This window comes from Megascapheus bottae, chromosome 2 (genome assembly GCF_031878675.1).
Source record: "Megascapheus bottae isolate mThoBot1 chromosome 2, mThoBot2.hap1, whole genome shotgun sequence".
NCBI classification, from domain to species: domain Eukaryota; kingdom Metazoa; phylum Chordata; class Mammalia; order Rodentia; family Geomyidae; genus Megascapheus; species Megascapheus bottae.
Window position 1 is genome coordinate 272,989 of NC_143510.1, and position 25,836 is coordinate 298,824.

At 43.4% G+C, this 25,836-nt stretch overlaps 1 pseudogene; it reads right to left on the reverse strand.

The window, feature by feature from the left end:
• Positions 1–20,489: 20,489 nt before the first annotated feature.
• Positions 20,490–23,381, reverse strand: LOC150066217 (golgin subfamily A member 2 pseudogene; annotated as a pseudogene).
• Between the last annotated feature and the right edge of the window lie 2,455 nt (positions 23,382–25,836).

A 25,836-nucleotide genomic window follows, 5' to 3' on the forward strand; every position in this document is an offset into this window, starting at 1 on the left:
TACATAAGGTCATATAGGATGAGGCTAAATGAAAGGATTTCTAAGATATGGAAACAAGAGCTTTATATTGTGTGATGTAGTATTTCTCTTCTCCTTTGTTGTCCTCTGGTAAATCTCATACTGTTACAGTATCTGACCTTATTATCTGGTATATTGTATATACATTTGTTTATTTGAAGGAGGAAAGGGAAGGGGGGAAAACAAGATGATTGGGAGGGGTGGGGGGAGAGAAATGGGGACAAAAACATGAGAGGGGGTATCAATGTGTGAGAAGTAATGCACCTTCTATCTAGCGAACATAACTGTAACCTCTCTATACATTACAATTTAAAAAATAACTATGACATGGCAGGTGGAAGAACACAATAAATTAAGGAATTTTTAAAAACTTGCCATTGTTTAATTAAATGTATTCATTTTAATCCACATTGGCAATTTAATCTATGTTAACTAATCACATGCTATTTTCAGTGCAAAACTTATACTCAAAACTAATATCCAAACATGATTTTTAAAAGCCTTCATCGAGGAATTAATTTTGGAATATGAGATTTCAGTTTCATTCACGGAGGTTAAAGCTCCCCTGTGCCTTGTCTTTATGGACAGGGACTACATAGGATCCTGGAACATCGATGGAAGAGCAAGAACACCTCAGATGTGAAGATGCCTCTCACATGAATTCATGTACCAGTTATGGGAGTGTGAAATTCCCTTTGAGGTGCCAAGCTGTGGCTCCTGACCTGTCACCTTTGTGAAGGATCCTCAGGTGCCCACTAGAACCCTCCATGGGCAAGTTCTTACCTGCTTCGTGCCATTCTTCCAGCAGTCCTCAGCCTCCAGCAGCACTTGGTCCATGTCATTAGACTGTGGTTCAGGTCTTCAGGAAAGCCAATCACAAATAGATACCAGCTGCACCTGAACAGGGAAGAAATATAAAATTAAATCATAACAATAAAATGATACACAGACTGAAATTCCATATGGTGATTTATTTCTATAATCACAGCTGAGGCAGGAAGGAAGTAAAGGCAGGAAGATAGAGGGTAACTCCATCATTAAATAAACTCCAGTGAGCCTGATGTGGGTGGCTCCTACCTGTAATCCTAGATACCCAGGAAACTGAGAGCAGGAAATCATGGTTCAAAGCTATCCCAAAGCAGAAACCTCTGGAGACTTCTTATCTCCAATTAACCAAACCAAAAAGCAGAAAGTGGAACAGTGGCTCAAATAATAAAGGTCTAGCCTTGAGGAAAAAAAGCCAAGGGAAGGGCCAGGAGCATGGCCTAGTGGTAGAGTACTTGCCTAGCATGAAGCCCTGGGTTCAATTCCCTGGTACCACATTCATAGAAAAAGCCAGAAGTGGTGCTGTGGCTCAGGCGATAGAGCACTAACCTCGAGAAAGCTCAAGGACAGTGCTCAGGCCCTGAGTTCAAGCCCTGGGACTGGCAAAAAAATTCAAGGAACAAAAGAAAAAAGAAAGAAATTCAGATTTTGTTATGAGGAAAAATAGGTGACTATGCATTCTCTATATGACTCTCATAATAATTACATGCAATATCTCCCTACACCTTTGCACAAGTACATGGACTCCTGGGGGGTGAATTACCCTCATACACCTCACACAGCTCTATTCTCCTGCTCACTTACCAGTGTTTATGAGAGAATGAGGGAAGGGTGACACTGTTCTAAAGAAAATATCCTTATTACCTGACTTATGTCATTGTAACCCCTCTGTACATCACCTTCACAATAAAATTAATATTAAAACTTAAAAATGTAAGAAATAAAATGTTCCACAGCTGGACTAAGCACATGGACTCAAAACAAACATCCAGAAACTAAGGGCAGAATAAAATAGAGACTAGACACTCAGGTGAATGAATATTGTGTGTTGCTCATGAAAAGCCTGCAATCTGGAGACCTTCATCAGAATGCAGGAACAACTCATAGATTTCAATTCAAAGTACTTTTTGGAGGGTAATATCCTGGTCTGTACTTAGGAATTCTCATTTGTGAGCAAGTGCTCTACTTACTTTAGCCTCACCTTTGGCCACAGGCACTTTTAAGTGAGCAGGAAGATTGTTCAGATCTCCACATGGCCTGAGATGCCACTAGATCATCAGTCTCCTTACTTTTGCTGTGTGTCCTTCTGTCCTGTGTCATAGACCCACCCGCAGTGTCCCGACTTAGTACAAGGCAGACTAAAGCAGTAAGAGTTCAGCTGTGGGAAAGAAACAAAGCTAAAAACAAAGTACAAACCACCACGACAGGGTAAATGCTGAATGTGAAAAAGTGAACCAGTTCCTGTCGACTCAAACCTATAATTCTAGCTCTGCATGTGGATGAGATCTAGAGGATAGAGCTCCCAAAACCAGGCCAGGCAGAAAAGTCTGAGAAATTCTATCTCAAAATAATGAGTAAAAAAGCTGATACAAGTGTAGAGTGGCAGCCATGGGCAATAGCCCAGCAGCAGCTCAATGCCCACAGGTCAAACTCCAGGGACAGCAGCAAAAAAAACAAAATAGGGGGTCATTTCTCAGAAGTAGCATGCTTATTGTTTTGGCAAATATTACTAAATAAAAACACAGTTTGTTTTCCTTATGAGAAGATATCAATCATGTTAAAACACAGCTAAGGAAACAAATGACTCAATGTTCTGTCTTTTAAACTGTAATCATCTTTGCGATTTCTCACATAAATGGCACATGAGGCAGACGTTTTGTCAGTGGTGCAGGTGGCAGTAAAGGGGCACTGATGGCGTGGCACAGCATATCTATGGAAAAGCTGCCTTGGTCTCCCCTGCTCCACTGAGAACTGAGTCCTGTCCTCTCTAAAGCCAAATCAGACCAACATCACATCATTCCAAGCTCTCTCCTGCATGATGCCTCAGTTAGCAATCTCTCCTGATACTCTGCACATATCTGATTATTTTCACTTACTTGACTGTCCCTGACTCAGCTTCTGCATAAACTCCCCAAAAGATGACAGAACTGAGGTAGTTCAACTTTTCAAATATGTTAGAAGTCAGCTATTGAAGAAGTTAAAACACCATGTTTAGTGCCATGGAAGTGTAGTCATTTGTCTTCCCTTATATTTTCCTTTCCAGCACAGAAATTGTAAATATAAAGATGCGGACGCTATAGAGGGAGTGCCTTCTGACAGTAATTCACCAGCCTAGCAGGGCGGTGCATGTCCATATCAGAAATTCACACAGAGCAATCATGGTTTGACCTCAGCCAAGGCAAAGTTAGTGAGACTCTACCTTAAAAAGAAAATATAGACCAAAGGACTGGAGACCTCCTTCACCAAGTACAGTGCTTGCCTAGAAAGCACAAACTCTATAGTTTAGACTCCTCTAGTGTACAACAAAGAGAAAAGAATTCAGAAAAGTAAGAAAAATAAATACTCTATTGTTCAACTTGTCTTTGTGTCCAAGAGGAAAGCACCCATGCCAGAGCTGGAAAGGCAGCAGAACTTCAGAAGACGTCCATGTGGGCTGGGCTGCCTCTCTGTGCTGTGCTCTGTGTCGACAATCATAGAAAATAGGCCACCACAAAGGTTTTGCTCTTCCTTAATTTTAAGACTGCTCCTGGGCAGGCCATGGCATGCAGTGGTTAGGGAACTAGCACAGCACATGCAAGGGCCTCGCTGTAAGTCAACTCCCAGCACTGCATACACTGGCCAACGTTCTTGCTGCACTGGGCATGGATGACTAATACCTGGAATCCTAGCTCCTCAATTGACTGAGATCTGAAGATCGCAGTTTGAAGCCAGGTGAGGAACGAAAGTCCATGAGACTCTTAAATTCAAATATCACCACCAAATATCCAGCAGTGGATCTATGGCTCAGGTGACAAAGCTCTAGACTTGAGCAGAAAAATTAACAGAGACAGTACATAGGCCCTGAGTTCATCCACACATACTCAAAAACGTTCCCTCCATTCATATCTAATTAACAAATTCTCATCAACATCAACAGAAATAATCTCAAAATTTGCTCAGTTTATTCTCTCCATTGGCAAGAAGGGGGAGAGAAAATGGCACATAAACTCCACAAAAGGGAATTTAGTGGCCTTGTCCTGTTTCACATCCTCAGGAATGAGCACAGTACCTGAATTAGAAATAAATGAGCAAATATGTGAATGGACAACAAGTGAATATTCAAATCTGCACCTAGAGGACTTGTTAAAAAAACATCCTCATATTAAATTACAGGTAAATCATACAAATAAACAGTACCATGCTGCTGTCAGAAAGAATGACATCGCCCCATTTGTAAGGAAATGGAAAGACTTAGAAAAAGTCATAGTAAGACAAGTAAGCCAGACTCAAAGGAACATAGGCTCAATGGTTTCCCTCATTTGTCATAATCAGTAGAAACCTTGGGCTCTCCTAGCAGAGATTTATAATAGAGCAAAACCTAAACACGTAAGGCCACATAGGATGACGCTAAATGAAAGGACCTCCAGGATATAAAAACAAAAGCCATGTACTGAGTGATTGTTGTCCTTAATGTACTATGTTACAGTTTTGAATGACTGATTTCACCCAGGTAATGTGGTCCCATCTTCCAGTTTGCAGTGTGATCAGGTGACTAGTGCTGCATCTCTCATCGCCCTCTAGTGGCAGTAAATTAGAAGGAATAAAACAATCTTGTTACCCAAAGAGTCACTGAAAGAAACAAAACAGGCAATAGGAATCGACAGCAAATGATCTAGACAGTGAGAGGAAAACTAAAACAGGAGGAAGGGGCAAACTACAGGCAACACCGATAAGAAGATGCAGGGTCAATATTTCCTGAGCGTTTCATGTATTTTCTAACTTAATCTTCATAAGAACTCCATCAAGACAACATAACATCTATTGTTACGGAGAAATTAAAAATGAAAGGACAAAGTAGTGTGCCAAATAATGCAATCAGAAACTATACATGAAGCGCTTAATTCCAAAGTCAATGCCCTTTTAATTTCAGCTTATAAATGAAGTTGGAAGCTTTGAAGAGTTGTTGGAATGATGTCATCCTTTTTTTTTTTTCATTCAGTGTCAGTCCCCCCTGGATCAGGCATGATGAGTGTGACAGTGCCACCATTCTATGGCACATCTAGCCACCTACTTATGCTCGTTGTGGAAGCTCGAATGAGGGGTGGACTTTACTGTGGCCTCCAAGGTTTGTAGCTCATTCTAGAATTCATTAAATCAAATGAGCCGGGGCTGGGGTCATCCAAAAATACTATTACGATTTTTCCTAAAGAAATGATTTCTAGGCTGGGAGTATGGCCTAGTGATAAAGTGCTTGCCTAGCATTCAGGAAGCTCTGGGCTCAGTTCCTCAGTATCACATATATAGAAAAAGCCAGAAGTGGTTATTGTGACTCAAGTCCTAGCCTTGAGAAAGCCCAAGGACAGTGAGTGCCCAGGCCCTGAGTTCAAGCACCAAGACTGGCAAAAATAAGAAAGAAGTAATTTCTATATCCCAGGTTCTACACACCATTCACCTGTAACAATTCTCTATCCCCATGAGTTGATAGCCTTGTTTACACTTCCTACTACCTTTTTCCCTTTTAATCTTTTCCTTGGCATGTAATAGTCTATCTTGAACCAAAGATCAGTAATAGGCTATGTTTGGTAAAACATTACTCTGATTCCAGGCAATATAGAGAAACACTGTGAATGACTTTAAGGAAAGTTCTTAGGCAAGGAACAAGATATGACAGAGAATTCCTGTTAATTTCTAAATATTGTCAATTTCTTTTGAAAACTTCTAATGTGTTATGCATTTTTTCTGGTGCTGGAGAGCAAACCCAAGACCTGGCACATGGAAAGCCCACCCTCTACTACTCAGGTATATCCCCAGTGTTTTAAAGTAATACTTAAAAGTGCATAAAAAAGTAGGCATAACTGGTCAACTTCATGACATCTCTAGACAAGTAGTGAACCTTAAGCCTTGGAGGGACAACTGGTTGACCTCAGCCTAGGCAAACCTCCACCCCTAAGCCAAGCTTTTGGCCAACCTCTTAATATTTTAATAAAGTAATAGAAACTTAAAAATTTTTTGAAAAAGACTGGGCATTGGTAGCTGACTCATATAAACCTAGCTACTCAGGAGGTTGAGAATTGAGGGTCATCTTTTAATGCCAGCTGGGGACAAGAAAGTACTTGAAACTCTTATCACTCATTACCCACCAAAAATTCAGAAGTGGAGCTCTGGCTCAAGTGGTAGAGTACTAGCTTTGAGGAGAGAAGGTCAAAGGCAGTATATCCAGGCTGAGTTCAAGCTGCAGGACAGTCACAGACACAGTCACAATCACAACCACACACACACACACACACACACAACATTTTAAAGGTAGTTCTCACTATCAAAACCTCTAAAAAATCATATTAAGTGAAGTAAGCCAGACTCAAAGGAACATAGGCCAAATAGTCTCCCTCATTTGTCATAATCAGTAGAAACCTTGGGCTCTTCTAGCAAAGATTTACAATAGAACAAAATCTAGAGACATTAGACCAAATAGTACAACACTAAATATAAGGACCTCCAGGATATAGAAGCAAAAGCCATGTACTGATTGTTGTCCTTAATGTACTATGTTATCGCTCATCTCTTTTGTCATTCCTTGGTTATCTCATAGTGTTACAATTTTTCACCTTGTTATCTGATATATTTTATATGTGCTTAATTGGTTATTTGAAATAGGATAGGGAAGGAGGGAAATTAAGATAAAGCGGGGGAAGGGTGGGAGGGAAATGGGGACCATGTCATGAGAAAGGGTATCAATGTTTGTGAGGTTATGCACCTTCTCTCTGGTGAATATAATGTAACCCTTCTATTAATCACAATAAAAAATTATAAAAAAAACCTCCACATGAATATTTGAATTAAACTGTATAGGGCATTTTTTCTGAAAACTATTATTTAGTACAAAAACACTGTTGAAGTTCTTTATATTATGTTCTCAATATATTATTTACTCATTTAATAACCTTTGAAGGCCCAACAACTTTGCTGTCTTTTGCTGCTATTGGTATATTTCTCTCATCTTTTCACAAAATTTGTAATTTATTTTGAGGAAATAGGTTGTTGACTAATAATGGTAACTTTCTCTTTAATAATAATTCGTCATTATTACCCAGGTCTCTCTCCTAAGAGACAGTGGCATTCCTCACAGGGATGCTGGATAGCTGTGCCTGTTTCTTCCCAAGCACATTCAGGTGTTGTTGCTGTTTTTTAAATGGGGCTTGTTATATTTCCTTTTGTCATTTAAGTTTTAATTATTATAAAGGTTATGTACAAAGGGGTTACAGTTTTGTAAGTCAGATAAAAGTATACTTCTTTTTGGACAATATCATTCCTTTCCTTACTCTTTCCCAGTTTTTCTCTCCAATCTCCCCATACACAACATGCTATGTTTCTCAGGCTGGCCTCAAGCTCCAGTGCTGCATAGATGCTCCTGCTTCTCCGGTACCTGGGACTAGAGAGGCATGCCAAAATGTCTGCTGTTCAAATGCTTTTATTTAATGCTTTCTTGAGCAGTGCAGATGCTAAACATCTGCCAGCTTCATTGCTCTTTAGTATCATTGTTCAGAACTACACATTGAGCAACTCCCACTGAGCTGTATCCCTATTTCCCAGATTTAGGTTTTCAAATTCTATTACCTAGCACTTTCATCCTCCATTTCCCCCTTTTCTCTGGGCTGTACTGGGGTTTGAACCAAAGGCCTCCCCCTTGCTAGGGTGGTGATATGCCACTGGAACCATGCCTCAAGCTGGTTTTGATGGTTAATTCTGAGGTAAGTGCTCTTTGTTTTTTCTTCCTAGGCTGGCCTTGAAAAATGATCTTCTTGTTCTCCTGGGTAAGTAGGATTTCACATGTGTGAGCCACTGGGCTAGCAACTCAGTTTCTAACAATATCCATCTTTATCTACACAACCATGTACTTCCACAATCCCAGTTAAATCTTTAATCTTCTAGAACTGCTTGAACTTCTGAACCTCAGATTTATATATGTGATGCTGGTATCTTCCTTTGGCTATTTTTTCTATTTGCCTGCTTTCCCTTCAAAAAACTATTCACCTATCATTGAGATTCCCAGTCCTATCTATCCATTCTCTGTAAGTAGATCATTCTATCATCAAGAAACAAACTCTCTGAAATGAAACAATGAAAGCTTTGGATAGCAATGCTTCTTAATCTTGTTTGGAATTTATGTAATGCCCAGTATCATGAATGTGGAAGTTATATTGGGGTGTTACAAAGATTAAGGAAGTACGCTGATGTTCAATGTGCAGTTTTTAAAGGATGCCACAACCTCAATAAGTAAGGCAGGTGTTTTGCATCCACACATATGAATGATAGACCTAGTTCAGAAACACTGAAGGCTTTTAATAATCTGATCAATGCAAGGGATACAAATGTAAATAAAATCCTGTTGGTTACTAAAGGCATTCTACTGTGCCCCAAAGCCAATCTATTTAAACTCCAGTCTATGGAAGTGGACATGTGGCTCAAGTGGCAGAGTTGCAGCCTTGAGAGTAAATGCACTAGGATGGCCCTGCATTGGAGCCCCAGTGGGGCAGGTGGGCATACACTCATCTGCACACGTGCACATGCACACATAAACTGCTATCTACAGAATGTTTAAAAACAAGCATAGTGACACTCAACTGTTTGAAAGCAGCTTCATGTACATTTTCCTGCCATCCTTACAGGTGCAGAAGAAACTTCCCTTACTTTCAGTATTTATTTAATAAAATCCAGTTAAGCATAGACACAAGCACCTGTACATTTTGATTTTCCATAGAACCACTGGAAAATTACATTTTTTACAAGGAACATCATTAAACATGTAACAATTTTAAGATACCATAAAGTGTACTTTTTTTGTTTTTTTTTCTGTTGGGTGTTGGGCTTGAACTCTGGGCCTGGACACTGTCCCTGAGTTCTTCAGCTAAAGGCTAGCACTCTACTACTTGAGCCATAGCACCACTTCTGGTTTTCTGGTGGCTAATTGGAGAAAAGAGTTTCACAGACTTTAATGCCTAGGCTGGCTTGGAAATGTGATCCTCAGATCTCAGCCTCCTGAGTAGCTAGGATTACAGGCCCGAGACACCGGTACCCAGCAAAGTGCACATTTTTTTGTTAAAAAAATCACTATTGGCCCGGGAGTTTGGCCTAGTGGTAGAGTGCTTGCCTTGCAGGCCCAAAGACCCGGGTTTGATTCCTTGGTACCACATACATAGAAGAAAGCCGAAGTGGTGTTGAGGCTCAAGTGGTAGAGCTCTACCCTTGATAAAGTTCAAGGACAGTGCTCAGGCCCTGAGCTGAAGCCCAGGACTGGCAAAAAAAACAAAACAAAACAAAAAAATCACTATACATCATAGATACTCTCTCCTATTTCCTGCTCTACCTAAACAATTGATTATTAGGGAAAACTTTTGTTTCCATTCCTTCAATGAAGAAATGGATAGAATTGAAGTCTAACCTCATCTATGATTTTGTGGATGGTCTGGGAAGGTTTTAAGGAAATTCTTAATATTCATCAAAACTACAACATAGACAAATACATCCAAAATTTGGATGCCCTTTCAGCCTTCTGACACTTGAGGATACAACAAGAAGACTGACATCAGATGACATATGATGGTGCCTTGGGCTGTGAGAAATATATTTCTGTCCCTTATATATTAAAAGAAGCAGTTATGTATTTCTTGTCAAAACTGGGTGGAATGATTTCTCCCCCTTCCTCAAGAAATAGAAGCCTTCCTGTTCTACTAGAAATAGAGCTCATCTGCCATTTCGTATCTATTTTGTCTCTCTACATTTCCTAACTCCCCTTCCTTCTGCGTAGTAATGACCTATCATTGTGTGGACCTGAAATTTAATTTCACTCTTACTCAGCATTCTATTAGCTAGCAAAGGAATATTCACCTTTCAAACCCCACCACAAACATTATTTGTCCACAAATGTGTACTAAGGAACTTTAACCAGAATTATTTTGTGACCGTTTACTTTATAATTACATGATTTGATGTCACTCTGTGGCTCCTGCCTGTAATCCTAGCTACTCAGGAGGCTGAGCTCTGGAATCAAGGTTCAAAGCCAAGCCTAGCAGGAAAGTCCATCGGAGTCCCATCTTCAGCCAACCAGAGGAGCTGTAGCTCAAGTGGTAGAGTTGGTAGACAACTAGTCTTGAACAGAAAAGCCAAGCCCTGAGTTCAGACCCTAGGACTCACAACATATAATCTCTTTTATATTTCTTACTTCATTCAGCCCTATGAAATCTTGACAATTTTGTCTCATTCCTTTTATTAGGAAACACACCCCTGGAGTTCCTTCTCTTCTTAGTTTCTACACCTCATAAGACTGAATTGTCTACACTACTTTTAAGACACCCGTCCCTTCCTTTAGAATACCTTATTTTTTTCCCTTTTTGCAATTATTGCAATCTATAACGATTTGCTTATCTATATAGATAATACTTGAATCCTTCATCAAAACATAATTTCCGAGGGATAAAAACAAATCTTTCCTTTTATCATTGTATTTGCAGTGAAACAAATGCATTAATAACTGATTGTCATTGCACAAAGCCAGCCTTTAGATGACCAACTCTGTTAGACTCCCGATTCAGCGGGATGTCTTCCAGACGGAGCCCCCTTCCCAAGGAACAGCGAGACCACGCAGTCGGATGCAATCAGCAAGAGGTTTATTTGGGAACCCGGGCGTCCGAGGGCAACAAGGTCTCCTAGGAGACTTGCGCACCTAGGCTGGGGAGAGGGGGATATTTATGGGTGGCTGAAGCAGGTTACAGAAGCAGAAGCATAGTTACAGGGTAATGATTGATTATAATTACATTAGGTAAGACTCAGCTAGGGGTTTATTGAAGTTTCCACTTGGTTAAACAGGCAGTTGACTGCATGTCTTGTTTCTGGCCATATTTAATTGTTTTATTCCGGGAATTTCCTCCTCTTATTCAGGTTCATAAGGTATACAGTTTCACTGACTCGAACCAACTCAAACTGCACATCCTGTTGGTTGTTTTTCAGCCCATTGTATAAACTGCAGCTACTTGCACTATTCTAAAGGCCATTCTTTTAAGACTTTGGATTTCTTAAGTAAGATGTTTGTGTTGTGTGGTTACTATTGGTTACTATTACATTATGGGGAGATTTCATATTTCTCAACTCCATGACTAGTTAAAATTACTGCCCAACTCAGTTCATTTGCGTCTTGTTTCCTACTGTCTTGATAAATTAAAGTACATACAAGTTTGTGACATGATGCTTTGTCCACTGGATGTGTGACAAGGATGGCCACTGAGGCAGGGATCACTCACCTCCAGATCTATGTAGGTCCTTTCATCATCTGTCTCTACCATATCTGGCCCTGGCAGACTGGTGACCTTCTGAAATGTGGCTGTGACCTGGAACTAGGAGGATGGAGAGCACCAGACTGGACCAGGGGCCCGGTGTGAGGAGGCGAGGCTGGGTCGTGCAGGTCTCTGGACTCATTAGGCTACAGGTCCCTGAGGCCGCGTTGTTCCCGGACTGGGGCCTGGATGGGAGCTTGCAGGATGGAGAGAGGCCTCTCACCGGCACCTGCACCAGCTGAGGAAGGGACTCCGCTCTGCTCTCAGATGAGCAGCCCGGGAAAATGACGTGCCAGCAGGCTGCTCAGCAGACACAAGCAGTCTGGTCCTGTCAGGTCAACGCTTCCCGGTCACCGATGAAGCTTCCACACTAAACAGAAACCACAGCTCCTCTACTTCTATCTGGCTCCACGGGGCGGGACCGGTGCCACTGCGCAGGACCGGAAGTGCTGCCCCTGTCTCTCCTCTCCCATTCCCTCCCCAACCCCCACCAGCATTGTGCACTAGCAGGGCCTCAGCCTAAGACTTCTTCCTGGGTGGGAAACGATGGCCTCCATCATTTCTGCTCAGGCCCCGGCCCACGGCTCTCCTTGTCTGTGTCCTCACCAGTGAGAGCAGAGTCGCCGATTGGCTGTGACTGTGATGATGGCGGCAGCTCCATCTCCAGAGGCATCGGAGTCCACTATGGGGCTGAGGCCAGCAGGCGCTGAGGTAACCAGGGCTACGGTGGCCGAGGGGTCCAAAGTCCTGCACGCGTTTCTGGAGCATCAGGGCCCGGAAGTCTCACACCCTATAAGGATGATATGGAATCAGGGGTCACATTAGAAAATAGAAGCCTGAGCTGTGCACGGTGGCTCACTCCTGGAAACCTAGCTACCAGGAGGCCGAGATGGGAGGATGGTGGTTTAATAGCAACAAGGCAGGAGGTTCCATGGCACTTTATCTGAAATTAAACACCAAGAAGCCAAAAGTAGAGCTGGGGCTCAAGTGGTAGAGCTTTAGCCTTGAGCACAAACGCTCAGGGACAGAGCCCAGGCTGTGACACACACACGACACATACATGTGGAAATGTGCTCTATAAACTGGTATTGAAACAGCTTTCTTTTGGTTGCTGTTAGCATGGAATCCCTCCTCCATCCTTCCACTCTTAATCTGTTTGTGTTTATGGTTCTAATGTCTTTTGTAAACAGCACAAGGAAGTCGGAAATAGTCACCATTAGCAATCTTTGCCAGTTGATTGGAGCACATACTTTAGTAACGATTTGATAATTCTTTGATCTTTTTGTCCCATTTCTTGCAGTGCCATCTTCTTTTGTGTTTAACTTTTTAAATCATAGGTCATTCAAATTCCCTTCTCATTTCCTTTTCTACTCATTCTATAGATACATTTGTGGTAATTATAGGATTACATTTAAGATTTCTAATTTGAATTTATAGTTCAATGCCATGCCAAAAGTAAGCCTATTGTCCTCGCAAATGCATTGCAAAGCACAAAAGGATCACAGTGAATCTAAAAAGAGTAATCAGCTACTTCTGTACTCTTTGTAAATTTGCTGCCATCCAGGGAAGAACGGGATCTGGAAAAAGCATGCCAGATTTCTAAAATGTATCTGGCTTAGAAGGCTACGTTCACTTTGCTCAGTGTGGATATGAAGAATGGATTAAGAGTCCAGTCAGAAGTTACCTGTATAGCCTTGGGCCCCGTGGTCTCAGCTGCAAAACAAATTGCTTTGTGTGCTTCAAAGCGTTGCTATACAAATGTGGTGGCTTCATATTCGTATATTGCTTAGGACAAAAACTGACCACAGCCCATTTGATTCTCATCAGTATGATTATTTGCTACTATCATTACCTTCCAGTAAGTTTGAAACCTCTTGTAAACTTGAAAAAGAAATGGCATAAAACTGAAATGTTCTCAGTTGACTGTTGTAAATGTAGAGGTTTTCTTTTTTTTGGTAAAGAAGTAAGTTTCCTGTAAAGAAATTCTTGAGCACTCAGAGCACATTTTTGTACTGTATTACCAGATTTTATAAAATGTTGTATTATTAGATTTTATCTTACTATATATGATATTAAATTTTTCTGGGAATTAAATAAAATTATTTCTGGCCTGTACTTAGAAAATATTTCTTCTTGGGGCTGGGAGTTTGGCCTAGTGGTAGAGTGCTTGCCTAGCATGCATGAAGACTGAGTTTAATTACTTGGTACCATATACCTAGAAAAAAGCTGGAAGTGATGCTGAGGCTCAAGTGGGAGAGTTCTATCCTTGAGAAAGTCCAAGGACAGTGCTCTGGTCCTGAGCTCAAGAGCCCAGGTCAGGCAAAAAATAAAAATGCTTCTTAAAAAGAGCTTAGAAATATGACAACCAAACCAGGTTCGTGGCTCCTGTCTGTAATCCTAGCTACTCAGGAGGCTGAGATCTGATGAACAGTTCAAAGTCCAAGTAAGACTCTTATCTCCCTGTAACCACTTGAAAACCAAAGTAGCACTGTGGCTCAAGTGGTAGAGCACTAGCCTTGAGCAAAAGATGCTCAGGTACAGAAAAAGGTACAGAGCCCAGGTCCCTAGTTCATGTCCCAAACCAACACAAATGCCAACAAATTCTTTTTACACAAAGATCTATAATCATTTATGTCTCTAAAAATATCCAGCTAAATGATATTCAAATGTAATTGAATAAGATCCATCTTTGAAACCACAGGTAGTTTTTATGGATTGCTTTACAGTTTCTCTTTATTTTCTTTTTCTTTTTTGTTCTCTTCTTTTTCAGTATTTGAGCTTCACTCAGGACTTTCAAATTGCTAGGCAGGCACTCTATGTCTTGAACCATACCTCCAGCCCTTTTCTCTGTAATTACTTTCTTGAGTTATGCTTCGGCTGCCAGGACTGCCATACTGCTACATTTCTCACAAAGGTAGAATGGCAGGAATGTCCCAACATGCTGAGCGTTGAATGTATGGGCATGTCTGAACTACTGATTTTGCCAGTCCTCGGCCTTGAACTCAGGGCCTAAGCACGGTCCTTGGACTTTTTCAAGGCTAGAGCACTACCACTTCAGCCACACTACTATTCCCAGCTTTTTCTATGTATATGTGGTACCAAGGAAACAAACCTGCGTCTTTGTGTATGCTAGGCAAGCACTCTACCACTAGGCCAGACTCCCGGCACTTTTGTGAACTATTTTTGTTCCAGCTGGCCTTGAACCTCAATCTTTCTGATCTCTGTCTCTCAAACAGCTAGGATTGAAGACATGAGCGACTGTGCCTGGCTTACTTTCTGATTTTTAGTTGGATAATATAGGCATGATTTTGCATACCTCTGTTTTAACTTTGTTTTATTTTACACTACTCCTGTGTACAGACACACACAGCATTTAGATTTTCAGTGTGGGGAGTTTGATTCCTTTCTGGCTCCCAAGGGGCTTTTTTGTGAGTCAGTGGTGGAGAATTTCTCTAGCACACTGTGAGGCTCTAGGTGCAATGTGTGTGTGTGTGTGTGTGTGTGTGTGTGTGTGTGTGTGTGTGTGTGTGTGTAGATTCTGGTTCTTGAACAGCGCCCGGATGTCATCCTTGAGCTTTTTGAACAAGGTTCGCTCTCTACCATTTGATTCCCAGCTCCACTTCTGGCTTTTTTCGTGGTTTGTTGCTTGGGCTGGCTTCAAACCACAGTTCTCTGATCTCTGTCTCCAGAGTAGCTGGGATTACAGGCGTGACCACCAGCTCTCAGTTCGCATGGTATGTTTGATCCTCACTCTGTCTGAGCAGATCAGCAGGCAGCTGCAGGTAGCAGGACAACCTGTTGGGAGAAAGAACTGAGAGCAGGGATGCACAGCAGCCATAATCTTCCGTGTTCACGTGGTGGCTCACATCTGTCCTCACAGCTCCTCAAGACCTCCTCAAGCAACACACTGACACCTCCTGCCCAAACCAACAAATCTGTCTCCTCAAAGAAAAACCTAAAAGAGTAAAAACTTTCCATGAGCGGATCTAGCTGGACTGGCCAATTCCTGTCCCCAGCCTGCTTTATTTCACCTGTGAAGAAAGTGAGTGGTTTAAGGGTTTTCCTAATGTTTTGGTGATGAAAACTCATGCTCTTAAAGTACACACCATTCCCCCAGTTCCATCTTCAGGTGTCGTGAGTGGGCGTGCGCCTGGTCCAGGTGCTAAACTGGGTCAAGTTGTGCTCCTGGGTCTCCACCAACAGATGGGGAGTCACTGTCGCCATCAGCTGCCACACTTGGGGCGTCCTTTCACAGCAGCAGCCACTTCTTCAGGGAGGTGTTCTGGAGCCCTTCCACCACTTCCCGGGCTGGGCCGGGAGCAGGCGCGGCTGGCTCCAGCGGCCCACCTGGAGTACCCTCTGCACACCCGCCAGCCTGCCCAGCCCGGCTCCTTCTTCTTCCTCCCTGGGGTAGGTACCATCCGAACTGGCAAGAGACTTGGACGTGCTGAGGTCAAAACCACAGGATCGCCAAATGAAAGTTATGGAAGAAGACTGGAAATACTCATGGGCCACTGAAATGCTGTTTTAAGCCTGGAGCTTGTGGCTCCCTAGCTGTTCAGGAGGCTGAGATCTGAAGATCGAGGTTCAAAGATCTCCAGGAGACTTTTATCTCTAATCAACCACTCAAAAATCAGAAGTGGTGCTGGGGCTCAAAGTGGCAGAGCACTAGCCTTGATCAAAAGAGATCAAATACAGTGCCCAGGTCCTGAGTTCAAGCCCCAGAATCAAAAAACAAACAAACAAACAAAACTCTGTGTTAAGTTCCAGAAAAGCAGCCAATTCTAGAAACAGAATTATAATTGTGGGTTCTAATCTCACCTTGCCAAGACTCCGTTTTAAGATCCTGGTTTACAGGGAATCCTTGATGCTTTATTTCCTCAGAGGCAAAATAAGGAAGGTCAAGCTCACCACCTCCTCACAGGGAAGACACTCCCCTCTCTAATCATGATCACAGTGCATTGTCACAAACCCACAGTCGAAAATGATTCGATCTGCATGTCATCCTGTAGCAGCTGAAGGGCATTGTACTTCTACCCTTTAGGTGTACAGTTGATCTAAAGCTTCTTACTTCTCTTACATGTCATGAAAGAAATGTTGCATTCGACTTCCACATTAAACACGGTACATTGTTTTTCTACTTACTGCAAGGACTGTGGAAACCAATGAATATTTCTGCATGGACTTAGGTGTTATCAAGTTTTGTGAGAGAATATGCTTTCCAAACTGTTGGCATATTCATCCCCATTCTGTGTTGATAGCCTTCATCTTGGGTCATCCACCAGCCAGTCCGGCCCCAATTGCTCATTCCCACCCAAATTGCATGTACCCCCAGCTCCAACTGCAACAGCAACATGCTGCTGCCTTAATGTGGGTGCTCATTCCCAGTCGCGCACTATGTCTAATGTCTAGCTGCAAAATATGTATTGTTTCAGCTACGTGCAAGATACAGGTTTTTTCCTGGCTACACGTCGGCAAAACAATGTCCTGCCCTGGCTGTCTGCTCTCTCCAGTGTCCAGCTGTGACTACAAAGATTTCCTGCTCCAGTCCCCTTCTCTTGCCTTCAGTCTCCGTGGTATTATATGACAATCTTCCCTGATGGAGAGCATGTTGTAGTCTCTATCCCAGGAAAGCTAGCCTGTCAACTGCGGCTGACAGTCTTTTCTTTCTGTGTGTCCCTGTGGTATTCCAAGCTGGTACTTACACTAACTTGGGTCTTAATACTTCCTATTGGTGGCAGTCTTATTTAGACCTAAGCTCTTTCTTTAGCCACTTAAGATAAAATGTTCAAATCATACTGAAAGAACCACCAAAAAAGAATTCAACACTAGACAAACTCCATCTGTGCTGAAAATCCTAAAACAACCTGAACAGTGCTTGAGTTAGTTGAGCTTCTGCATTTTATTCGCTCAGTAGAAACATTTTCACTTTTGATCAGTTGTAGGGCCTTACCTCTGGGCCAGGACACTGACCCTGAGCTCTTCAGCTCAAGGCCAGTACTCTACCAATTTGAGCCACAGCAACTCTTCTGGTTTTCTGGTAGTTAACTGGAAATAAGAGTCTCATAGACTTTCCTGCCTGGGCTGACTTTGAACTGAAATCCTCAGATCTCAGCCTCCTGAGTAGGTAGGATTTCAGGTATGAGCCACCGTGGCCCAGCTTCAGTGGCAATTTTTCATGAATATGTATTGCACATATGTAAAACAATATCTATCTATCTATCTCTATATATGTTTATTTATTTTGCCAGTTGTGGGCCTATGCACAGTCCTTGGACAAGTTTTGCTTAAGGCTAGTGCCCTGCCACTTGAGTCACAGTGCCACTTCCAGCTTTTTCTGTGTATGTGGTACTGAGGAATCGAACCCAGAGCCTCACGCATGCTAGGCAAGCACCCTACCACTAGGGTATGCTCCCGGCCCATGTGAAAATATTTTTAAATGATTTATTTTTTATGGATATGTGCCTCTATTAAAACTTGAACTCAGGCCTCGCCAATGTTCTAGAGTTTTTTTTTCCTTTAACCTCAAGCCTATCATTTTACCACTTGAGCTACAGCTCTATTTAATATTTTTGGTGGTTATTTGGAGATATATATCCCAAGGACTTTTCTGCCTATACTTGCTTTGAAACCCAATCTTCAGGTTCTAGCCTCCTGATTTACTAAGGTTCAAAGTAAAAGACATTTGGTTGAAATGATTTTAAATTGTGAAGTAACCATAGATGGTGTATTATGTATCTTCTCTTTTGCACCCTCTTTCATCTCTGCCTGGGTGCTGTCCCTGAGCACTTCAGCTCAAGGCTACAGTCCTACCCTTGAACCAAGCCCCACTTCCTGTTTTCTAGAGGTTAATTGGAGATAAGGGTCTCAGGTCTTTTTGTGCGTGGCTTCATCTGCTGCTTCTGACAATATTCAGTTTCCACTGTCAGGAGCCAGAAGCTCATACTTATAAGTCTGCCTACTCAGCAAGTTGAGACCTGAGAGTGTCAGATCAAAACCAGCCATGGTGAACCAATCCAACAGACACTTGTCTCCAAATAGCTAGCAAAAGGCTAAAAGTGGAGGCAAAAAGGCCCAGGGAGGTCAAGATTCCAGTACCTGCCCAAATAGGACTGAATAGCACCCTTCTAAAGTTCTTGTTTCAGTCACATCTCAGGAAAATATAGGAATTCAGCATTTAATTCTTAGGGCTCCACTGAACCAAAAAGAGGGTGTGGGGTCCATTTGAACTTCAGTAGGCTACTGTGACTGTGTACTTGAGAGCTTGGAAAGAGCTAGAAAAAACAGTCCTGACCAGTTTCATTCTGATGTTCAGTGTAACTTGATTCAAACTCTTGCAGGAGCCTGTTAATGAATATATATATATATATATACACACACACACACATATATATATATATATATATATATATATATATATATATATATATATCTCCATATAGGAAAGAGCAGAATTGCCCAAAAACAGACTCTGTAAGTGACAAAAGGGGTTCCAGAAATAACTTTCAATTTTTATGTGTCTTAAATCAGGAAGATGAAAACAGGAGAAACTAGAGTGGATATTTTATTCAAGAAATAATCATTACAGGGCTGGGAGTTTGGCCTAGTGGCAGAGGGCTTGCCTAGCATGAATGAAGGCCCAGGTTCGATTCCTTAGTACTACATACATAGAAAAAAATAGCCAGAAGAGGTGCTGAGGCTCAATGATAAAGCTTCCAGCCTTGAGAAAGTCCAAGGACAGTGCTCAATCTCTGAGCTCAAGCTCAAACCCAGGACTGGCAAAAAAAAAAAGAGTATCACTACAATATGTTTCACTAAAAAATATTGAGATATGTAATATTTAAAAAATTCACAATTCCATATTCTTTTCATATTACAGTTCTTTTCTCCATTTGATAAGAGTTCATTTTCTTTTTTTTTTTTTTTTTTGCCAGTCCTGGGCTTGAGCTCAAAGCCTGAGCACTGTCCTTGGACTTTCTCAAGGCTAGAGTTCTACCACTTGGGCCTCAGCACCACTTCTGGCTTTTTTTTTCTATGTATGTGGTACCAAGGAATCGAACACGGGTCTTCATGCATGCTAGACAAGCACTTTAACCACTAGGCCAAACTCCCGGCCCAAGAGTTCATTTTCTACTCATAGTATTTATCTTTCACAAATAATGTTAAGAACCTTTCCTTCTTTGCTATAGTTTTTGCTAATTACTCATCTCAAAAAACCCATTGTGGCATTTTAATATTCAAACAAGAAAATACATTGTTGCTGGTATAATGTGTAATTGTAAATGTAGTGAATTAAAAACAAAAGCAAGAGAAAATGTTACTTATTCAAGAAATAATATAGAACATATTGCTGTATGGTTTACTAAAAACACTGACATGTGAGATATTCTCCTATAGGACTTCTAAAATTCTATATTTTCCATTTAGGATTATAATTCTGTAAATAATTTGGAAAGTGTTTTCAATTACAGCACGTCTATAATTTTTAAACTCATAGTTTGTCAGTTTTCTAAATATGTACCATTAAGAACTTTCTCTCTCTCTCTCTCTCTCTCTCTCTCTCTCTCTCTCTCTCTCTCTCTCTCTCTCTCTTTCACTCTCTCTCTCTCTCTCTTGCGCGTACAGTTTTTACTATTTGGTCATCTCAATATCTTCCTCATGGCATTATAATATTCAAACAAGACTATTTCCATTGCTCTTATAGCTTAGTACATTATGAAAATGTGCCTAAGTATACAATAAATGTACCAACTTAGTACATTAAATGATTAAAATCATGTATATAATACTATCATGTATAGGTTTTTTGAAAAATAGATATCATGGTATGAAGTCAAGATATTACTACATTATAAACCATTCCAATTATTAATTAATATCAGTGTCATTCAATATTAATATGAAGCAAGGTCATTGCTCCCAGCTTCCTTTGTAAAGGATTCACCTCTTATAATAACCCTGACTAGGGCCCGGTCCCTGGAACCCATAAAGACCTGCCTTGATATGGACACCTCCCAGCAGCCTCTGCTCTATCTGACCTGCAGTTAACCCCCCTTTCCTGACCAGTCCATTAAATTAAACTCTCATGCCCAATGTATCTTTGCAGTATCTAGATATTGATTATGTCAAACACATCCTTGCTTCATCCTTGTAGAAGAAAGGGAGGCAGAACTCTTGGCCCAAGCCTGCGGGGTCTCCGTGGGCTTGCACAGCAGGCAGCAGCTGCACAGGAGGCTCTGCAGAGGGGTTCTCCAGGGGCCCAGGGGCCCCAGCCTCTCCACGGACAGGTGCCAAGTTTTCTTCAAGACACACGACTTCCAACTCTTGCTGGACCTTCCTGACTTCCATCTTCAGGGGCCCCGAGAGGTGTGAGGGGGCCTGGGCAGCAGGGGCCGGGGTGGCTGCCAGCATCTTGTCCTGGCACTCTGTGCCCTCCCCTGCAAGGCACAGCAGCAGCTCCTGCAGCTCCTTCTTCTTCTTCCTCTTCTCCTGGGACAGCTGGCTGACACACTTGTCTTTTTCCTGACACAGCTTCTCCAGGACTCCCATCTGCTCTTTGTAGGAAACGATGGTCTCTTCCAGGGCGCTCACGTGCTGTGCCAGCTGGCTGCAGCGACGCTGGAGGTCATCCATTGCACTCTGGCCATCCACCTGGGCAGCCAGGTCTTCGTGGAAGCAGATCTTCAGCTTCTTGGGCGCCTGCACTTCCTCCTTCCTCTTCCCAAACAAGCCATGGATCCAGCGCTTGGGGAAGAGGGCCTGGCCCTCCAGATTTCTCTGCCACTGTGCTGCCAGCTGACTCAGGCAACCACAGTGGGCCTGCTGCTCCTGCAGCTGCCTGCAGAGCCTCGCCTTCTTGCACTCTGCAATGGACAGTGCTTCCTCGTAAAAATCACACATGCTTTGGGGGTTGTCCATGTCCTCGGGCACAGTCCCATCGGGGGCAGTCGCCTCCTCACCCTTGTCTTCTACTCTGCGCAGGCCTCCTCCTTCCCTGGGAAAAGCCAGGGAGCTCAGCTGGGCCCGCAGCTGCGCATTCTCATGTCTGGTGGCTTCCAGGCACTGCAGAGTGTCCTGGAACTTGTCCCTCTCCATCTGGGCCAGCATCGTGCTCTGCACCTGCTCCTGCTGCAGCTGCTCCAGCAGGTGGGTCTGCCTCAGCAGGTGCTGCTGCAGGGCCTCCTTCTCGGAGCTCAGCTGCTGGCTGGAGGCCCTGTGCTGTTCCCGAGTGGCTATGAGCTCCTGCATCTGGGCCAGGTTCTTGTCACGCAGATCCTGCAGCTCCTCAGCCACTTGGCTCTGCAACCCAACCATCTCTTTGTCTTCCCTCAACTTCACCTCCAGCTTGGCCAGCTTCTCCTGCAGGGTTGTCTTCTCCTGCTGCTCTGCGTGCAGGAGGCTGGCCAGCTCCCCCTTCTCAGCGCTCAGCCTCTGCAAGGCATCCTGCAGCTGGCCCAGCTGTTCCTTGAGCTCTCGGTTGAGCACCAGGGTGCATCTCATGGTCTTGTGCTCCTTTTCCATCGTCTCCAGGATCTTGCGCCGATCCTCAGCGTGCTGATCCCACTCCTCAGCCTTCTTCTCCAGGATCCACAGCCGCTGCTGCTGCTCTAGGTACTGGAGACTGAGGCTCTGGTTCTCCTCCACCTGCATGTGAAGCTGCTCCTGCACGGTCTTGAGCTCCTGCTGCCACTGCAGGGCCTGGGCTTGCAGCTGCTGCTCAGCCTCCCTTGGGCCTGCGGGGGGCGGCGGGGGCTGCAGCTCTGACAGCTGTTTTCTCAGCTCCACCAGCCTGCTCTCCAGCTCCCCAACCTGCCCCAGCCCCTGCTCCTTCTCCTCTCTCAGCTGGCTCACCTGTTCTGCCAGCTGCTGGACCTTCTCCTGCCCCGTGCACCTCTCCAGCCTCAGGTCCTCTGCAAAGGTGTCTCTCTCCAGCTGCAATGCTCTCACCATGTCTCTCATGTGGTTGAGTTGACTTTCCAACGCTGCCCGCTCCTCTAGTGCCTGCTGGCCCTCGTGCACTTGGATCTTCATGGCGGTCTTCTCGGTCAGGAGTTCTTCCAGGCTCTCCTGCAGCACTGTGTTCTCGTCCTCCAGGTCTTCACAGAGTCTTGCCTTCGCCTGGAGCTGCAGCTTCACATGGTTCAGGGCTTTCAGAAGCTCTATATTGTTCTGCTCGGCCTCCATCTGCTTGGTGCAGTCTGCAGACGAGGTCATCTCTAGCTCTGCCACGCGCTGTTCTGCAGCCTGCAGGCGGCTGGTGAGACTCTCCTGCGCCAGTGCTCTTTCACTGGTCACCTGCTGCATGTGGGCCAGGGCAGACTGCAAATCCCATTTCTCTGAGCTCAGCATCTGTATGCACAGCTTGTGCTGCTCCAGCTCTGCTCTCAGGGCTTCCTGCACACAGGCCATCTTCTGGTTCTCCTCCCTCTGTTGATCTTGCAGGGCTTCCTTCTCCTGGTTCAGTTGTTGGATGTCTCTATACAGCTGCTGGATGTGTGTGGTGCTGGAGTCCAGGGCAAGCACCAGGTGCTGGCATTGCCTTTCCAGGTCCTCGGTGTGACTATGACCTGTGACCCCCTTGCCCCTGGCAGCTGTGACAGTGCCCATTGGAGGGGGAGGCTCAAGGTGTGCGTGGTCTTGGGCTGCCCCCTTGAGTACAGGACAGTCCCCAGAGGTGTTTGTCTTGGGTTTACCTCCCTCTCTAGTGTTCTTCTTGTTCTTGGATGCTGCAGGTCTATCAGGATGATTTCTCTGCTGGTATTCCTGCAGTATTTTCCTTCCTGCAGCTACCTTTTTTCTTCTCGTCTGCTCAGACATCCCAGCACTGGGACGGCGAAGGTGGGGCGGCCACATTCCCAGGCTCTAAACTCCACTCACTTCTCACAATCACCAATAACTCTGTCTACCTCCAACGTTATCTGCAATGTCACCTCGATTCGCTCACTCACCACTCACCACCTCTACATCCCTCAACTCCTGTAGTGGTGTGAGCTAATAGAGGGAATCCTGGTGTTACTGGGCAGCATGGAATGTGGGCGTGGCCTTAATTCTTGTATCCTATTGGTCAGAGAAACATGAAAAATTGGAGGTGTGGCCAGAATTTTGTGTTGCAGGCAGAATGCTAAAGGCCCACTGACAGTTGCATCTGAACCTCTCCTAGGCAGTCCCTCCCACATGGGGTCAGTTAGGGACCACCTCTACCTGGCAGCCTGCACAGCTCTACTGGGGTCTGTTAATGGCCATGACCTCCATCACATAGTTCCAGTCACTTAGGATCCTGGGATGTCAGTTTCAGGCCTCTGCCCTAGACCATCTTGTTCTGCAGATTCTCATGACCAAAGTTCAGGGGATGGGATCTCAGAATTCAAATGGAGAATAAAGGATGCAGACAGAACTGTCCATCACTGTACATACCTTCTTGCACTTCACAATTTACTGCCAAATATCTATGTCTTAAAAAATCTCTTCATCAAGGCCAGACACAGTGGCTCACACTGGAAAGCCTAAATTAATTTTGAAGATGAACTTCAGTAAAAAGTTATTTTTAAGCAGGCCCCACCAGAAGATCATTCTGAACTGACTCTAAACCAGCAGAGGTAGCAGTTTCAAAGAAAGTAATAAATTATAGACTACTCTCAGTGATTTGAGGCCCGAGGATAAAATAACCATTGAGATATCCTGACCAGCTGTCCTCCAGCTGCCCTGTGCTTGGCATGTATCCCCTAAGCATGAACTGCACACGTATCCTCTAACACTAGCCAATCAATTCATAATACATCAACCCTTTGAGCTAACCCTATAAAAACATTGTACAATAGGAAGTCGGTACTTTCTCAACTCAGATCTGCTCTGTCGGTGTTGGCTGTGAGTCCACGTTCGAGCTTGCAATGAAGACTCTCGTGCTCTTACATCAGATTCGGATCCTTGGTGGTCTTTAGGGACCCCAAATCTGGGCACAACACCTGTAATCCTAGCTACTCAGGAGGCTGATATCTGAGGATTGCGGTTCAAAGGCAGCCCAGACATTAAAGTCGGTGAGGGTCTTGTCCCCAATTAATGACCAGAAAACCAGAAGTGGTACTATGACTCATGGGGTAGGGTGGTAACTTTGATCTAAAAAGCTCAGGGACAACACCCAGTTCCAGAGTTCAGGTCCCATGCCCGATAAAAGAAAAAAATCTCTCCATCAGTCAGAGGTAATTCGATTGAACAAGTTACCTAAAAATGTTAATCTGTGAAGTAATTTGATTGCAATGCTATTTTACAGTTGTATGCATTTTAGAAAGATACTCTGAGATTCCTTGTATGTAAAGTTTGGATTTTGGGACACAAAGCAAGTGCTTGTAATTTTTTCATATAGAAAAATTTTCATTAGAGTGTAAACGTTTTCTATGTGAACTCAGGCTTCAGGAGAAGAAAAAGCAAAATGTTGTCTTCAAAATCAGGCTGCATATTCAAGATGGTGCTGCAAAAGTAGGGAAATTCCCTAGCTTTCTCCAAGCAAAAAGACTTGGGGTTCCAACATGCAGTTCTCCTAAGAAATAGACAAAAATAAAATCCTAGCAAGCAGAAAATCAAATGAATGTGGTATCTAGGTATTGAACCTAGGTCTTTGTGCATGCTTGGCTGAACTCCTGGCTTCTATAACAGATAACAGTATATATATGTATGTATAATAATTTTTCACTCAAACACATCTTTTTATTACATACTAAATTTAAAAATACAAATCCCATTAAAAATGCTTCTCAAACGTATATATAAATACTGTCAAATACCATTGGATTGTGACATTATGTACAGTTGCTAAGGTTAATGTGAAACACAGCAATGTAGCCTAACTGCTGATAGTGAATTTCAGAAGTCAGCATGTGAAAATTTGGCAACTGTCAAGTGGTAATCTGCACAGGATGGTCTGCAGAGGTAAAATAGTAAGAAAAAACAACGGAATCATGTAGCCAGCCTGCTTTAGTAAGTTCATTTCTTCCTTGTCCCTTCAGTCTAACTATAGCAGATTAAAGTGCACAAGACCACCAGGAATCCTTGATTTGGTTGTACCCTAACCATGCACACAGCCTGCTGTATGAAGGGCTTCAATCCTTTGCACTGTTCCTTAGGCTTTGGGAGTTCATCATGAATGGAGCTAAGGGGAGAAAGGCCAACACTGTCTAAATTGCACCACATGGCCATAACGTATGAAAACACCGAACACAAAAGTGTTATTCTGGGAAAGATTCAGAGAAATCATTCCTGCTATTTTGGCCCTAGGAATAAAATTAGAATAAGGACTTAGCTAAACTCTGAAAAATACTACTACATATCTGTTCCAAAAGCTGAGACAAGCCCAGCAAGACCACAATACTGCCATCACTGTTCACCACACACACAGTGCATCATAAATGCAGGCACAAACACCTGCCCTCTAAGGGGTTGCAGGAATACAGGTAGAAACAGTGTAACATTTGAC